At 35.0% G+C, this 19,616-nt stretch overlaps 1 long non-coding RNA gene across 2 annotated transcripts in view; it reads left to right on the top strand.

Moving 5' to 3' along the window:
* The first annotated feature begins 200 nt into the window (after positions 1-200).
* Positions 201-19,616, top strand: part of LOC127860323 (uncharacterized) — a 112,647-nt gene continuing 93,231 nt past the window's right edge. For both annotated transcript variants that reach the window (XR_008039704.1, XR_008039700.1), the window contains exons 1-2: positions 201-275; positions 5,397-6,201. This is a non-coding gene — a long non-coding RNA (uncharacterized LOC127860323). The remainder of the gene's footprint in view (positions 276-5,396; positions 6,202-19,616) is intronic.

Consider the following 19,616-nt stretch of genomic DNA (forward strand, 5'->3'; position numbering starts at 1 on the left):
TAGAAACAATATATTGCATATATATAGAGAGAAATTGAGTGCTTTTCGGTGCTTTTCGGTGCCTTTCGGTGCTATTTGGTGCTTTTCGGTTATTGTATAATATATAATAAACAACGTTCTGTGATTCGTGTGCTCTGATTACTGTTGTGTAACCATCATTGTGATACCCACGATGCAACAGTAATTCCAAAACAAAATGGCGGTTAGAAAAGAACGCCGAAGTACAGTTATTCATCTAATTTAATAAACGTTCGCACAATGAGGAAATCAAATAGGTGTGATACGATCTTTCAGTTTCAATGTACACACATGATTGCAATTTTACAATTTTATGTCTCTATCGTGAATTGCAATTGTTAAAATTAAGGTTAAACTAAGCGTGGAGTGTACCGTTAACTTCTGAATCATTGTCAAACTTAAAGTAACCCATTTACTTTACTGGCCACACGGTTATACTGTGACAAGTTTACGGTTAAACCAAATACATCATTACTAGTTAAACGGTCCAGATAAGGAATCTAAGTGAAGAAGGTCTGTCCGGTTTGCGCATTGATTAGTCCATGCGCTTTTCTTGGCCATTTTAGGGAAAAAACGCAATTTCTTGATTGGGAATTTGTTCGTGTGCAAAGTCCACTCCTTTGGGAAAACTAATTTACTATAATTATTTCTATAAATTCATATGAGAAGAATACAATTATATTACAGTGTGTTTTTTTGGCCCTATTTTATAGCCCAATAACGGCTTTGTTCACTCAACTTCACAATGGCAAAAGGTATGCTTTTTCCCCAAAATTTGGAAAAAACTCCCAATTTCATTTTTTTTTTCTTTTTAGAAGTGTAATGATTATTTTATCAAAATTTTATTTCAATTACATGAAACAAAGTACAAAATAATGAGTTATATGATTTTGATCTTTTAATTTGAATTATTGTACAGAGTTATATTGTAGCGAAAATGCTGCCAGCCAAATTACTGTTTTCTTGAAGGCTTGTGACCCCAAATCTGGAAGTTGATTGTTGTAAAACCATGGTCATAAAAGTTGATCTCCCTGTTCATTCTACAAAGACTGGCCCGTATACTGGAATCGCCCAGTAATTCTCGGGGTATATACACATGTAAGCGCGGGTGGTCAGTCATTTCTCTCTCTCTGAACCTAGCTGACGCTTGGGTAACATCGTGAAGACTACAATAACACTAACACACATTACGGAAAGAAGGGGAATCGTTGTTTCAAAGGAATAGGACGCGAGCTATCGATTAAGGGGCAAAAACTCAAAAATATTGTTTGAAAGTCTGTAGAAGATTTATTTGGGTTGACAAACGGACTCGAAATATTGCTCGTTTTTTGACCGACTGTGAGTTAACGGCTGGACAGATATTTTTGAAGTTAACTTTTTTTGAAAGGTTGTCCAATTGCCCATAGGAGGATCAATGGATTGCTTTTGATTAAAGCTACTTTTGACATTTTTGCGGCCAGCGAAGACAGGTCTATGATAAATTCTAGTTAATGACCTTGTTATGATTCCAATATCAGAGGGTGGGTATTTTTTTGTCATGGCTCTTTGTCAATTTTTTTCTCATTAAACATGATTTTATATATTTATTTGAATATATTGGGCTACAAAAAAAATAAATAAAAAAAATACTATCCAGGGTACGTTACTTCCACCTGTGGGTTGGCAATGGTGACAAAAGACAGACCATGGTTGAACATGGTCACACACAAAAATGGACCATGGTCGGCAATGGTGACCATGGTGAACCATGGTCGGCAATGGTGAAAAAAGACAGACCATGGTTGGACATGGTCATTGCTGTTTTTACAAAGGAAGAATAGTGTGTGCACAGGAAGTTGTAATGGGCAAGCTGAATGAAGACACATGGTTTATGTTTTGTTTGGAAATGTAAGTCTTTAATAAATTACCGGCTAAACTGATCAGCCATTTGTTCCATTTTAACTTCTTTGGCACTGTGTTCACCTATGTTTCCCAATTTTTGCTACATTGTTTCACTTTTTCATCTGCTTTATGAATGTTTTTGTCATCAACATAATCAGAAGCATAACCAATCATTTCATACTCATTAACTGTTCGCTAACATGTTGATGAAGTGTCAGCAATTCAAATGATTTTATTACAATGTTGAATTTTATCTTTAAGTTCTTTCAGTAATTCAATGGCCCTGGACACACAATATTCCCTTAAAGTAAGAGCCTTTCTACACAAGTGTTCAATGCCAAAAAGATAATTATTAATGTCAAACTGCCTATTATTTCTAATTTTGGTAAATAAAAAACAGAACTATCAAGCCTGACCTTTTTCCTGGAATTCTCTAGGAAATTCCTGCAGAAATTCCAGCATTTATCATCAGCCTTTTTCTGTCAAAACCATGACCACCTAAGACCGTGGTGCCGTTTTACAAAAGGAAGGCCATATGACTATGGTCTACCATGGTAGACCATGGTCATAATTGACCATGGTAGACCATCGCAAACCACGTTTTGTTAAATGGCACCACACAGTCTTTGACCATGGTAAACCATGGTATATGGCCATGGTCTACCATGGTATTTGGCCATGGTCAACCATGGTATTTGGCCAAGTTTTCCACCATGGCCAGCCCCAAATGAAGAAGGGGGTGGTGTTGTGTTGCCTTGTTATAATGTGATTAATCACTCTGATATCAAGGGTTGCTTTAAAGCAAGCTGTGTTTGCTTCTGGAAAAATCGCCAGAAGGTTCTGCTATGGATCTGTCAATTGAAACCACACCAAAAGCATAAATTAAAAGCATGGGTGATTTTTGCTGCCTTCTTTTGTTTATAAAATATTCAACCAGTTAGTTTCATGGTTATACTTTTAGGTCATATGCCCAACTGTGTAACTCTGATCAATATTTTGGCTGAATTACCAGTATGATCCTCTTTTTACTTAGACATTTAAGTTTATTTAATTTTTATTTTATTTCTTTGTTGCTCACACAAAATTAACCAATATATGTAGGGTCATCATGTAAGATTGTATGCCTATTCCAATATTATTGGAATTAGCATATAATCCTACATGATGACCCTACATTATACATAAATTGGTACTCTGACCAGTATTTTAGCAAAATTAGGTCCCCTTTTGAAGTTGGAATATTGTTTTTTGACAAGAAACAAAATAGTCCATGGAAGCAATTGTTTCAAAACATGAATGCTTTTTATTTATTTTTCACTGCCATTGGTACCAGAAAGTGCCATTTCTTTCAGGTCTGTAGAGAACAGCTCATCAAATGACCATTTCACGAAAAAACCAGGTGCATCTGCATAAATTGTTATCTAGGATCAGCCTGTGCAGCCCACAAAGGCTTAATCGGATTTGGAACATTACCCTCTTCATTAATCACATATCAGCCTCTGTGGATAGTGACACAGGCTAATCTGAGATAACAATATATGCAGATGCACTGCTCTGGGGTTTCTCTTAAAAGGGTCCATTTGCTTTTGTTTTCTTTATTGTATATTTTTGTTTTCTTCATTGTGATTGTTTTTACAAATTCTGTGATTACATACCAATCAGGTTATGTTGTTTATATTTTTAGAATGATAAATATGTGATTGTTATTACAAGTTCTGTGATTACATACCAATCCGGTTATGTTGTTTATATTTTAAGTATAATTAATATGTGACTGTTATCACAAGTTCTGTGATAACATACCAATCAGGTTATGTTTTTTTTTTTTTTAATGATTAATAAACGATTTTGACGGTTAAAGTTTGTTTTGAGACAATCCCTGTTATAAAAAAAGCACCTGCTGTCACGTGATTCACTATTGGAGAATATTAACCGGAAATGGAGAAACTGTACGATCGAGGAAAAACATAATTACACATTTATATTTAGAAACTAACTGAAAATCAAGGTGAGCGAAGGATCGAGGTTGAAATTATCTGAAAAATACCCTTTATTTGAAATCAATCTCGGTCGCTGTTTAAAAAATATACATTGATAACTTTGTAAGTGATTTGGAACTGACGACCTCGCTGTATGATTTAAATTGAATGCATTGATACATTAACACTCAGGGTTTTTTCTCTACTTTTAAGGAAGATAATCCATGGCTTTGGAATTAAGAATTTAAGCTGCGTTTTTAAGAAATTGGGAAAATAAATTCAGTAGTCGTCTATTTTCGCGCAAAAGTCCTCTGATTTGGGATATACTTATTTGATAGAACGCTTTATAATAATTCAAATTAAAAAAAAAAATCATTTTTATATTATTATATACTTTGTAAGATGTTATTTAATTAAAATTGAGATAAAATGAGCATAAGACCAGGTTTTTTTACCTTATATAACAGACGCCGAATATCGGCGTCTTCCCCAAGCAATCTAGGCTACTTTTTTCCCCTTTCCGGACCGAAAAATTCCCCAAGCGTAAGCTTTTCCCCTTCATAAAACAGTTCAAAACGATTGAATTTTACAGCAAATTCGCTCAAAATCGTACAAAACACCGTTTGGTACCCGTCCAATTATGGTTCCCAACCCATACACGCCGTTCTGTACTGTATAAATGTTACGACAATGATTACCTCCCTTGGCCGATTTGCGATAACTGTCAACTCACTTTACGTTAAATGTCACCAAAAAAGGCAAAATGTCGCATAACTGGCGAAATTACCGGAAAAAAGCCCCCAAAAATTGCGAATAACGCGGTTATTTCAGCTTTCTTCACAAAAGTAAGTCCACTGCAGCAGTCTGTTCCTGAACGGTCTGAAACTGTCACAGCCAGTCCCTGTCAAGGTCAACTCAGTCTGGCACAGTCGGCCACAGTTAGTCCCTGTCATGAAGTGATCACTTTGACAAAGTCAGTCATAGTCTGTCCCAGCCAAGATGATCAAGGGAAATGCCTCTGTTAAATTGTGTAATAACATGTAAATTAACCACAAATATTGATGTCTTTTTTTTAAACCCAATTAACAGTAAAAGTAAGACCCTTAAAATATTTCCCCTATTAAGGAAAAAATGCGCATGATTTTTCCCCTAAAGTGGAAAATGGCGCTTGAAATTTCCCCTAAAGTGGAAAATCGCGCGTGAAATTTCTCCAACCTAAGGGCTAAAGGCCCCTTCCCCTACAACCCCCAAAAAACCCTGAAAAAAGCACATTTTGGGAAAAAAGTATACTTTTTGGGATTGGGAATATAGCTGTTTTTCGGCTATAAAAATGGGCCAAAGAAAACCCTGACACTATTTGCCTTGTTTCGAGGAGTATTTTAGATGACACATTCAAGTAATAGCTTGTTTACTGCAATAATTTTTATTTACAATTGCATCTGTTAAAATTTAAAATACATGAATATTTATGTGTTTCCGTTTTCATACTGAAGTTAACTGAATTTCATCACGTTTCAGGCATGTTGTGCTCATTGTGCATAAGGCACAGGAAAAGACCTGCATGAGCAAAATTTGGATCAGCAAAGTGGGTCAAGGTTCCGTGCAAATGAGTCGTTTGTTAGGCGTTAACACGTCATGCAGAAAAGAACTACCATATGCATGCTGTCCAGTGGGAGGCTGCCTGTGACGCCCCTCAGAATATGACAAATAGTTAAGTCACTATGGGAACATTAAAGGCCCTTGTCTGCGCTTTCCTTAACATCTATTGGCTGATGATATAAACGATACCGCATACAACCAAGTTCAACAACCTCTAGGAGCTCATGAAACTACAGGGGGTGAGCATACTCAATAATCTGAACCATGGAGAGAACAACAAGGCGCCATTGTAGGTTTATTCAAGAGACAGTGCTGACTATGGGGAGTCAGAAAGTTACGCTGTGACAATCTTATGATTCTAATCCACGAGATGACGGACATAGCCACCGTGTTGGTGTGTAAATGACTCTGAACTACAATGTTTTAGTATAATTACTATGTGCTACAATAAATGGTTATGAGCAACTGTGAACAATGACTGTACAAAATATGAACTACAATAAACATCTTCATGTATCATCTCAGAACCACATTGAAAAACTATGAACATATGTGAACCATTTTAAATTATTTTTAACAACTCTGAGCTAATATAAAAGTGGACTTGTTTGTATCACTCATCAACTTCTATCGAACAAAAATGAACTACGACTCACATCAGTGCTATTTGCTACTCCTATGAAGTTTTAGGCAAAGAAGACGTTATTGGGTGCCCTCACAAAAAGTAGGTCAGACTTTAAAATCTTGTTGTGCTTTTGTTGCTTGTATTTTTTGTGTGTGTTGTATTTGTTTTTTTTACCTAAAGTGATGTCCATCTGATTGTTGTTTGGTTTTGTTATTTATGTTTTCTCAATATTTTGTTTTGTTTGTATTTGTTTTCAATGTCTTTTATTCATGCTTCTTTTTTGTTTAAGTCTTGCATGTTTAGCCCTTTTTCTGTCTATTTGGGGAAAAGTACTTAGCAAAATGGGGATTTTTCGAGTCACGAAATCTTCCAAATAGGGAAGAATTTTCATCAACAAAAGCATTATATGGGCAGGGTTTTTTCCAGCCATTTTGGATAAAAATCATATAAATTATGGTTTTATATTTTGTAGGTATTTTGTATAAAACCTGTTTAATCACCTATTTTGTTCATCAAACAAATTTGATGCTGACCAATACGCATCAATGTTTCACATAAATTAACTTTTGTTTTTGACTGATTTTCAGAAAATAATTTGTAACATATTGCATCAATCTAAATTTAGAGTGAATTGACGATTGGTTAAATAAGAAAAGTGCTCGAAGCGCTCACATCGCATCACATGATTTACATATGTTCAAGGGGATATCCCTGTACTGATTGGATGTCAAATCGAGGCTCCCAGGGAAACCCCACAATTCAATTTATAGAGTATGTTAAATTCCGGACAATAAAGAACGATGTGTTCACGAATTTCTGAAACACATGAATCGTCAAAATTTGGCAGAAATTTGAGTTTTTGTTAGTAATATACTGACTAAAGTAAAGGTGACATGATTGATCGTTTTAGGTGTCTTGCTTTTTGCTCAAATTTCCCGACAATGTTGTGATTTGGACCTGGAAAATTGGTGCATGTATTTCGGATGTAAATTTTCGAATACTTTTTCCCCCAATTTTAAATATGTATATATATTTATAGATACATTTTTGCAAGATTACCATAGTGTGAACTTAAGTACAAATTGTGTACAGAGTACATTTCTACCAGTGTAGCAAACAACAAGATGCATATTAATTGCTTGTTCTAGGTGGTTTAAAACATGTATAAATCAGGGTGAGTTGTCTACAGTATACAAAAACACTACAGGAGTAAATATTGTGCTTGAACTGTATTCTTTAGTCATATTTTCTTTAGAATAAAGCTTTCTTAATATAAATCATGCCTAATGTGACACAGTAGCTTTTCTATAATCAAAATTCGTTCAGCGAAATACTGTGGTCAGTGAAGCGTTAATCTCTATCGTGACACAGAAGATTTTATATTATCACACTTTGTTCAGCAATCACTGTGGTCAGTGAAGCGTTAATCTATATCGAACATAACATAACATACATGTTGTCTTTCTTTGTTTACGCAAAGATTGTGTTGTTTATACTATGTCATCAGTATATGCGTAATCTACGAAAGAAGCCGAGGAACATCGGAGATAGCGAAAATGTACGGAAATTGCAAAATGTAAACATTTCTTCAAATTATGAAACGGGCATATCTTCCATAATTCTTGACAATGTTGCACCTAGGCTGTGTTTTTATCATTTTTTATGCAAGAGTAACTGAAACCCGGTAAAAATTAGACCATGCATAATAATTGGATTCGTCACCTTTATTGTTACTTGAAAAAGCGCCCCTCTATTTTTCTGTGAAATGCCCTTTTGGTTAGTTACATTCTTTCATCATTTCCCAAAACCCAGTCACTCAACTGTTGTAAATTACACAATCTCACAGTGGGGTACTCGACTATCGTCATAAACTGCTTAAAGCTTTTTTCACCTGTGTAAGTAACTCGAGAGTTAATGCCGCAGGGTAAAGACATTGCCATGGGTGTCATGCGCTGTAAGCCATGACATCAAGCTGTTACCATCTCAGAGTGTTAGCATGCGGGCGTATTGTTTGATGAACTTTGTGAAAATTAGACACTATGAAGGCGCAAACAACCTGATTGAACTGAATTTATTTACGTCAAGCATTTGTACTGTGGCCAAAGACTTTCAAATCTGCTGAGTATTTCGGACGCACACGGTGCTGTCAAGATTTTGTCTTAATGCCCAAGGCAAATTTAAATTATGATTAACGTTCGGTCATGTAGGCTTGTTGAAAGCAATTTGATAACATCACAATTTTTATATAAATGCACGAATGTGCATGTGCTTTTAATCTCATTTGAGATTATTATAATTTTCTTTTTATGTCCCCCAGTCTATACTTGCGACCGTGAATTAGTTGTCAATGCAATTTTCGTAATACCGATAACGTGTTGTGTGCTTTTATTAGTTATTCTGTCTCATTATTTGATTGATATTCCACATGTGTTCTGTTGTTTTGACTACTGCATTAATTCCTAACAAGTATGAATGTGAAAGTATAATACTGAAAAGACACTGTTGAACTTGTTTTAATCAAGTTGCATGTATGTTTATTTTGATTTTTATGCATAAAAATACCCATTATTATTTACTTTTAGGTCATTTAGAAAAGTTAAGAATTATTTTCCAAAACTAAGAAGTAACGTTGAGAATAAAATTTCATAGTTAAGAATTTCTTTTTGAAAATCTGGTAGTAACGTTAAGACTTTCACAAGTTAAGACTGGAGCTCTGAGTTTGGATCCAGATGAGACGCCACAGAACGTGGCGTCTCATCAGGATCCAAACTGTTTGCTATTCTGATAGTAATCTTTGAAAAAAATCAAAGAAAATGCTAATTTTAGAAATTCAGCAGAAACCATTTTAGCAGACGACAAAGGGTTATAAGGCTATGTTGCACTCCTGGATGTGATTGTTATTGTGTCCTTACCTACTTTGTGTTATTTGTCAGGTTTCTGACTACTAGATGTATAATGTATTTATTTATTCAATATAAAATAATTATCAAGGTATTATAATAAGTGTATATTTCTGATTGTCTTCAGATCTTCATTGTGTCTTCATCTTGATTTTCATTCTCTTTCTCATACTAATGATTATGTCTTAAAACTGTTTTTGGTTATCCAAAATAAAAGTTAGATATTTTTAATCCTGTTCAGCTTCATGATAATATAAGCGATGGTACAGCCATATCATTCTTCATACCTACATAATGTAAGTTAATACAAACACTAGAATAGAAATATATATATTATTTCATTACACAAAATGAGGAATAGCATACTATTGGTGTAATCAACAAATGCACTAATGTGTGCAATTCATTAGTATATAGTATAACCAAAGTATTAATACTTAAGTATATGTATAACCAAGTGCCCTATTTTCCAAAATTATGCCTGAAATGGGCCCTTTTGGGGGAAGCTTCCCTCTATTTTGAAAAGCTGGCTGGATGCTGCACTGTTCAACAAGTGCGTATCCGGCAGTATGTTATTTCAGTTATTTAGTAGTATTTTGTGGTGTAAAAGTTTTAAATATGCGTTTATAAATTTGTTTTTACAACATTAACCCATTTAAAGACGCAAACTCTTAAACATTGTTTTATTGCTTAAACATTTATTGGTAGATATTTGGTATGTCAGTACATATAAATGCGATTTACAATCTATAAAAGTCACCAGAAGTCAATTCAGGACATCTGAGTTGTGATTATAAGATAGGGAAGTTAGCTCCTTAAGCATAAAATATAGAGGATATTTGTTGGATCCGGTGGATTATCGATTTTAATTCACGAGTGATCATAGAAAAATAATATTTTCACGAGTGGCGCAGCCACGAGTGAAAATATATGTTTTCTATGATCACGAGTGAATTAAAGTCGATAATCCACCGAATCCAACAAATTTTCTTTTTATTTAATGCATTTTTCACAGTTTATATACATTGTTCAAGAGTTTAACTAACGAATTTTGCTGGGATAATGACGTCATTTCGTCAAAAAAATGACGTCATTTCACAGTAAACAATGAAAATTATCGATAATTCTCACTGATAATTTTCACTGTTTGAAACAGTGAAATTATCAGTTTTAATTCACTGATATTTCTCTATAAACCACCGGAAAGCATTAAATAAAAAAAGAAAATTTGTTGGGTTCGGTGGATTATCGATTTTAATTCACTCGTGATCATATAAAATATATTTTTTCACTGGTGGCTACGCCACTCGTGAAAATATTATTTTCTATGATCACTCGTGAATTAAAATCGATAATCCACCGAATCCAACAAATATCCTCTATATCTTGCACCCAGCTACACCCATATATGAAAAACACCACATTTTGCCAACCAGTGTGCAGAGTGTAACCTAAGCGCGTGACATCACTCCTCACCTTATTTATTGAATGGCGTTGTTGTTTATAAAACTGTTATAATAATTGCCAATTGTATAGTATTTGAGGCTGTAATTTTTAAGGCAGCTATTCTTAATCGTTTTTAAGGGACTTGTTCACAGATTTTGGCATGTTTTGAAGTTTGTCATTAAATGCTTAAAATTTATAAATATAAACATCAGAACTTAAAAGAGCTCCAATATAAAAACAAGAATAAAAGGGAAAAAAAAACAACAAAAAAGAGAAAAAAAAGTTAACTTCACCAGGGCTCAAACCACTGAACCATGAAGTACAAGCTTAGCGCCGAAACCACTTATCCATCCGTCTTCACGTGTGTGTGTGTGTGCGTGCGTACGTGTGTGTAATTCAAAGTTTATCGTTGAGTCTTAATAAGACTACATTATGTGTTGACCTGACCATCAGTCTTTTAATGGGTTGCCATTTATTTTATACTTAGTATAACCATCCACATGTTGTAACAAAATATCAGGATAACACAAGCAATCAAATTTTTAAATCGTTTCGCGTCTGAGACACTTTATAATTTTATCAATTTCTTAAGAACCAGACATCGTGTTGTCTGCACAAAAACAAATAATTGATTTTCGCGATCGTGTCTTTCAATGAATTACAAACATGAACGTAAAATAGCCAGGTAATATTAAGAATATTTTATACAGCTCACCCGAGCAGGAAACCTTAATATTAAGATTTTGTGATAATTTTTCCGTTTTTCTTCGTTCATTGGTGATTGGAATTGGAAAAATCATGTGTTTTGACAAAAATTTGGAAATCAGTGTTGACTGTGTTGTTGGTTTTTGCTAACACATACTTTAAAATTGATATGAAAAAGATTTTTAAAATTATAAAAACTAAGGTTCAACTTCATAGAGCTGTGTGGGAGATGAACTAAATGTTGAAATTTATAAAAAATAAAAATATTGTTCGAAACATTTAATTAGGAATTTTTAGGTCCCCTTAGGTAAAATATATACCTTTAATGCCCAAATTCGAAGAAGAGGGGGTATATTGCTTTGCACATGTTGGTCGGTCTGTCTGTCGGTCCGTCCACCAGGTGGTTTCCTGATGATAACTCAAGAACGCTTGGGCCTAAGATCATGAAACTTCATAGGTACATTGATCATGACTCGCAGATGACCCCTATTGATTTTGAGGTCACTAGGTCAAAGGTCAAGGTCACAGTGACCCGAAATAGTAAAATGGTTTCCAGATGATAACTCAAGAACGCTAATAGGCCTAGGATCATGAAACTTTATAGGTAGATTGATCATGACTCGCAGATGACCCCTATTGATTTTCAGGTCACTAGGTAAACGAAAGTGTATTTTAGGTATAAGTCTGCGGCATTAGTGTTATTTTGCACACTGATGTAAAGTGTTCATTTATTATGCTCCCCTAAATGTTTTGGGGGAGCATATAGTCGCCGCTTTGTATGTCCTTCCGTGCGTGTGTCCGTCCGGAAATTTGTCCGGGCTATTTTTCAGCAACTAATGACCGGAATTCGATGAAACTTTATGGGAAGCTTCACTACCAAGAGGAGATGTGCATATTATCAGCCGGTTCTGGTCGGATGATTTTTCACAGAGTTATTGCCCTTTGAAATTTTCCATTAACTGTTCATATTGTGCAATTCTTGTCCGGACTATTTCTCAGCAACTTATGACCGGAATTCAATGAAACTTTATAGGAAGCTTCACAACCGAGAGGAGATGTTCATATTATCAGCTGGTTCTGGTCGGATGATTTTTTCACAGAGAAATGGCCCTTTGAAATTTTCCGTTGTACATACAGTACAGCTCACGCAAAACCAACAATGTCCGCGGCTACACCATGGACAGATTCTTCTTTTTACGAATTTTCAACGCGTCAGAAATGAGTATTAACTCGACTTGATGCCGAGGCACTCTGCAAAAATTCGCGGAGAGACGCCACGGCTGTTTCTGCCTCGGCATCGATTCGCGGAGTCACGCCGCGTCTGAACATGAGGCGATTCGCCGAGTATAAATATTAACAAATATTCATTGTATACTAATCTATAACACATGTTATCGAAAGATAGAAACATACACTGAAAATACGCTGGAATGTTTACTTGTGTGAGATTGTTAACATTTTTTAATATCTGCATACATTTAATAAAGTTCCCATCGGATCTCATCTGTCAAAACAATGATTTTGTATGTCAGTTACTTGACCTATATTGAGTTTAAGCTTACATAGTTAAATCCCGTAGATGATTTTGGAAACTAGACTTGCTTTAAACGTCGAAAAAAAACGTTATTAATTTTCCTAAGCTATAATGCATTTGAGAACCAAACCAACATACACAGGCGACACAAAATATAAATAATGTTGACTTTATTAGTTTTGATGAAAATACAAATGTAAGTTTATTTGAAATAAAGAACTTTCACTTCATACCAATTTTTAGAAAAAGACTTCAGGTGATATACAAATTGCTCAGTGGGAATACCGCGGTGGAAGTCTTGATAAACGGAATCATCCCGTAATAGATAGAGACGTTAAAAGTGGCATGAATGTGGTAATCAAAATAACATTGTAAAAATGTCGCACACATTATTATTATTTTTATGCCCCCCTTCGAAGAAGAGGGGGTATATTGCTTTGCTCATGTCGGTCTGTCTGTCGGTCTGTCGGTCCGTCCACCAGGTGGTTGTCAGATGATAACTCAAGAACGCTTATGCCTAGGATCATGAAACTTCATAGGTACATTGATCATGACTCGCATATGACCCCTAATGATTTTGAGGTCAATAGGTCAAAGGTCAAGGTCACGGTGACCCGAAATAGTAAAATTGTTTTTGGATAATAACTCAAGAAGGCATATGCCTAGGATCATGAAACTTCATGGGTAGATTGATCACGACTCGCAGATGACCTGTATTGATTTTGAGGTCACTAGGTCAAAGGTCAAGGTCACGGTGACCCAAAATAGTATAATGGTTTCCTGATGATAACTCAAGAATGCATACGCCTAGGATCATGAAACTTCATGGGTAGATTGATCATGACTCGCAGATGACCCCTATTGATTTTGAGGTCACTAGGTCAAAGGTCAAGGTCACGGTGACCCGAAATAGTAAAATGGTTTTCGGATGATAACTCAAGAACGCATATGCCTAGGATCATGAAACTTCATAGGTAGATTGGTCATGACTCGCAGATGACCCCTATTGATTTTGAGGTCACAAGGTCAATTAGGTCAAGGTCACGGTGACCCGAAATAGTAAAATGATGATAACTCAAGAACGCTTTTGCCTAGTTACAATTAAATTCGCTTGTCATGCAAATCTTTGGTTCTGCTAGAAATCGCGCAAACATATATAAAGTGTTATCACGTTTTCCGCATGTAAAGCGTGAGCATTTACATGTACATTGCAATATAAAAACAATGTAGCACAGATAATAGGATATCGTTTTTTGTTTTGCTAATTTCGTTGCACGTGGGAAAATAATACGCATCATGCACTATTTTCAAGAGTTTACATTCATGCTACATGTATGAACAGAATTTCTCGTGCCCGTACATTGTAGTATTAATTTACTTAAGTGTACACGGGGTACTTAAAAGAAGTACCCGAGCCGAAAATGACCAACCGAGCGCGCTAGTAAATAAATTGTTGGGAGACTCCGAAATAAACATTAACCCATAAATAATGTTCCGTATCATGTTTGGTGACGCTATTTTCAATAAATTAATTTTATTCATTCCTAAAAGTTTGTTGTTATTAGCATCAGCGTAAAAGTGATCAAGACTAAAAACAGACAAATTCCATATTTTAACAAACAAAGCAAACATATAAATTAGTAGCTTTATTTCTTGTACAATGAATAAATAAACAATTAAAAACGACAACTTATTTTCAATATGTAACGATGGAGTTTTAATTTACCCGCTTAATACTTGAACAATTTTTATATAGACATGAAACACATGTGATTGAATTGGCTAAAATCTATGCAACAAGTAGTTTATGATAATCTATTTTGGCCAAATGGCTTTTGATTTTTACATGTATTAATTAATTTAGTATGTTTGGCAATACATTACTTAATAAATTGTCTGCCTATTGCTGGTCGAGGACAAAACATGTCTACCACACGTGGTATATGACACCATGTTGTTTGTAAGTACATGGTGTACCGGGTAACTGTCTTTACAGCATCTGATCATAACGATATCATCGGTTTGCGCTCAACAAAAGGGGGTATTTAACACCGGAGTGTATAGACAATCCCAGAATCGATAATATGGGCGCCGCCATATTGGCTATTACCTAACCCGGGATTGAAAACAGTACTGAATAATTTGACAGATTGCAACGTTATCATAGTGTACACCCACTTTATTCCAATAAACAGTACTTAATGACTTCGCACATTAGGATTGAAAACAAGTGAAACATGAAACCAAGTGTCGATATGTATCACATCGTAAATCAATGTAATTTAAATTAAAAATATACACGATAGATTCATAAAATATGTGTCTCTGCAACAAAATTCAGTGACAACACATAATGTTTAAGGCCGAGTTGGCATTTTTAAGCATACCTTTCAGCATAATTTGTATAAAATGTTGTTATTTCTTTATGGAATAAAATTATTCAATGATAAATATAAAGGTATAGAAATATCTAAAGTCTGAAGTAAACGTTGTGATTTTAGCGTAAATATTGCCGGAGATATTAACAAAGATCTATCAATATACAAAGATTGGAAACATCCATGCAGACCAAATTTTTTTAATAGACCTTTGATATTAATTTGATAATTTTAAGGTCGAGGTAGACAATTATATTGATATCTGCCTTTGTTTAAGCCTATATCGTTTCTTATTAAATGCCGTACTTTCTATACTTTCTGGAGATATTCATTAAGAAACGTTGTAAGATTAAAGACAGAGGACGACTTTTTTTATTGAATAGTACATATCTTTGTTTGTCTAAACAGTTACAATTTGGCTATTAATATTTCCCTTGAAAGTGTCATTTTAAAGGTAATATACAAATCTATATCCAGAATAAAGTTTGTGATTCTAAAATTGGTCCGGAAATATTTATTAGCGAAACTCTGTAAGATTTCAGGTAGGGAATATATTTTTTTAAATTAAAATTATGTATCTAGGTTAGTCTAAAACTAAAGTGGTTTTTAGCAATCCTTTATTTAAAAGTCGCTTTCAAGCTTATACAAACATATCTAGCCGGAAATGAATTTTGTGATTTTAAATGAACAAGTACCGAAATTTTTCGTTTACAAAACTGTGTAAGATGTCAGGACATGTCATACTTTTTTTATTGAAAAGGACATATCACGTTTTGTCTATAACTTTCTTACATTATTATTATGCCCCCCTTCGAAGAAGAGGGGATATATTGCTTTGCACATGTCGGTCTGTCGGTCGGTTCGTCCACCAGGTGGTTTCCAGATGACAACTCAAGAACGCTCTGGCCTAGGATCATGAAACTTCATAGAATCATTGATCATGACTTGCAGATGACCCCTATTTATTTTGAGGTCACTAGGTCAAAGTTCAAGGTCACAGGTCAAGGTCACGGTTACTGGAAATAGGAAAATGGTTTCCGGATGATAACTCAAGAACGCTTACGCCTGGGATCATGAAATTTCATAGGGACATTGTTAATGACCAGCAGATGACCCCTATTGATTTTCAGGTCACTAGGTCAAAGGTCAAGGTCACAGTGACCTGAAGCAGTAAAATGGTTGACTGGAAATAGGAAAATGATTTCCGGACGATAACTCAAGTACACTTACGCCTTGGATCATGAAACTTCATAGAATCATTGATCATGACTTGCAGATGACCCCTATTAATTTTGAGGTCACTAGGTCAAAGTTCAAGGTCACAGGTCAAGGTCATGGTTACTGGAAATAGGAAAATGGTTTCCGGATGATAACTCAAGAACGCTTACGCCTGGGATCATGAAATTTCATAGGGACATTGGTAATGACCAGCAGATGACCCCTATTGATTTTCAGGTCACTAGGTCAAAGGTCAAGGTCACAGTGACCTGAAGCAGTAAAATGGTTGACTGGAAATAGGAAAATGATTTCCGGATGATAACTCAAGTACGATTACGCCTTGGATCATGAAACTTCATAGGGACATTGGTCATGACTGGCAGATAACCCCGATTGATTTTGAGGTCACTAGGTCAAAGGTCAAGGTCACAGGTCAAGGTCACAGTTATTGGAAATAGGAAAATGGTTTCCGGATGATAACTCGAGAACACTTATGCCTGGGATCACGAAACTTCATAGGGACTTTGGTCATGGCCGGCAGATGACCCCTTTTGATTTTCAGGTCACTAGGTCAAAGGTCAAGGTCACAGTGACTTAAAGCAGTAAAATGGTTGACTGGAAATAGGAAAATGGTTTCGGGATGATAACTCAAGAAAGCTTATGCCTGGGATCATGAAACTTCATAGGGACATTGGTCATAACTGGCAGATAACCCCTTTTGATTTTGAGGTCACTAGGTCAAAGGTCAAAGGTCAAGGTCACAGTGACTGGAAATAGGAAAATGGTTTCCGGAAGATAACTCAAGAACACTTAGGTCTGGGATCACGAAACTTCATAGGGACTTTGGTCATGACCGGCAGATGAGCCCTTTTGATTTCCAGGTCACTAGGTCAAAGGTCAAGGTCACAGGTCAAGGTCACAGTGACTGGAAATAGGAAAATGGTTTCTGGATGATAACTCAAGAATGCTTAGGCCTGGGATCACAAACTTCATACTTCACCACCAGCACCATCAGCACCACCAGCAGCAGCAGCACCACCACCACCCACCTCCACCACCACCACCACCACCACCACCAACACCACCACCAACACCACCATTGTTCACAGTGACAAAAAACGTATTCACACAATGGCTGCCGCTACAACTTTTAGCCCATATAGGGGGCATGCATGTTTTACAAACAGCCCTTGTTTAAATAACATTTTACATGTAAAATCAAAGTTTATTGCCTAAAATAAACGTTGTTTGGGCTGTTCTCAATATTTACTTAACTAACTGATTTCATTATTTATTACATTTTCTTAATATCATCTTAATTCACGATTAAAATGTTCAACATGAAAAATAATGAGCCTTAAATAAACTCAAATAGTCCAATTGTGTTCTCTATATTTACTATACGTATGTCTTTATTAAATTTTCGTAATACGGTATAAATTTACGATTAAAAAATAAAACACGAAAAAAATAAGTGATTTATTTCTACGTTAATTACGGAATATTAATGACCTACACAAATAGGTCCACTTTTTTTGTCCATGCTTTGTTTGATTACTCTTATAAGAATGCAGATGAACCTTATTTCTACTAATTACATATTGGTAATAACTTATATTTAAAAAAAAAAGAACTATTATGTGGTTGTCAGATCGATAACAGAAACTTTTTAAATCTTCAAATATATTGGATGAAACCGTTTCGCTTCATTGTTTTGCGAAGGGACCTATACAAACATATATAGGTCCATGTTTTTTTTTTTTCCAGTACCGTTTTAGAGGCGCGCGAGAGTATTCAGGGGCGGGTAATCCGGGAGGTATTGATTTCTGGGATTGTCTATATTTTCAAACGAGGGTGTCTTGCTTCTTGAAACAATTGTATCACGACAAAACGTAGAAATAACAAGTTCAAGTTATGTTTTATACATGTACATTGTATGTTGAACTTGAGCGCACGAGAGCAATATATATAATGTTTATTTTAATCCTTATTTCATCCTTATTGGAGCACTAAACACTATTTCTAAACCAAGTTCGTTTCGAATTGTTTCTCTTGTACAAAACATGGTAGCAAATCTTTAAGAAAGATCTTTCTAACTATTGAAAAGTGTAAACACCAAGCGCATCATATTCTTGAACACTTTGTTACAACATCATTAACGTTTCAAATACATTTTAAATACTATAAACTTATTCAGACATCGATAAGGATAAATATGTAATGATGTGAATTATTGTGATTATAAACTACAATGTTGTACAGTTTCTACTTGCGCTTAATAATTCACCTTACTATGCAGGTGCGAGTGACGTGACTCGTCAACTCGTCTCCACCAAATGCAATTTAATCATAAAATTATTGACAATCCTTTTGCTCCCCAAAATTTCTTCCTTTAAATTGTTAAATAAAATTATATTTATATCACTTGCTCATAAGTGGAAAGGTTACAAACTAGACCAAATATGTTTCATTTCAGATTCCATGCAGTTTTCAGATCATTATCTATGTGCTTTATTACTCGAACTTGTTAGATTCTGATCACGTGTGCTACTGAAAAAGCCATCGGAATTGTGTTTTATGGCTCAAACAAGCACAAAGTGGGTAAGATCCGTCTTTTTTATTGCTAAATGTTAGATAAGCACGTGAAGTTTTAATTATTATGGTGGTCAGTACAAAAGTTCTACTGAAAACCACCGACTGCGGTTTTGTTTTATTGCCCAATCAAGCCCTGAACATCCAATATCCTGTGTATTACGAAACCCAAATTTAAGATAAGCACGTGTTGTCTTACAAAAACAGTGATTTTATAGGCCAGTAAACAGATCGAAGTAGCTTACACAGTTTCCTGTATATTATATCAGAAACGAGACTTGCTTTAAACATCTTAAATAACAATATTTATTTTTATAAGAATTGCTAAACACAAATGAGAACAAAACCAATGTACACAGACGACACAAAATAAAAATATATTTGACAATTTAAATTAAAACATTTACAATGAATTGTAGATGTTGCATACAATCTAAAGATAAATTAAGTTAATTAGTCGTTTCAAAAGAATATGACTTTTACACGACGCTTTTTTGTGCAATCAGTATACATTATAACAATTGTTTCAATAATTAAGGAACTTGCAGAGCGTAACGCTAACGATACAGCGTGTTTGAATTTTATTTTATTTAGAGTAAATGTCAATGCCAAATAATTCGCGAGATGCTTTGGTACTTCATTTGAAATGCACTATGAAACTCTGAATCGAAATTAAAAGATCCCACTGCTGTCTGCACTCCGAAGTTTTTATTGAGAAATGAATATACCCACGCCAATTAC

The sequence above is a fragment of the Dreissena polymorpha genome, chromosome 1 (genome assembly GCF_020536995.1).
Source record: "Dreissena polymorpha isolate Duluth1 chromosome 1, UMN_Dpol_1.0, whole genome shotgun sequence".
NCBI lineage: Eukaryota > Metazoa > Mollusca > Bivalvia > Myida > Dreissenidae > Dreissena > Dreissena polymorpha.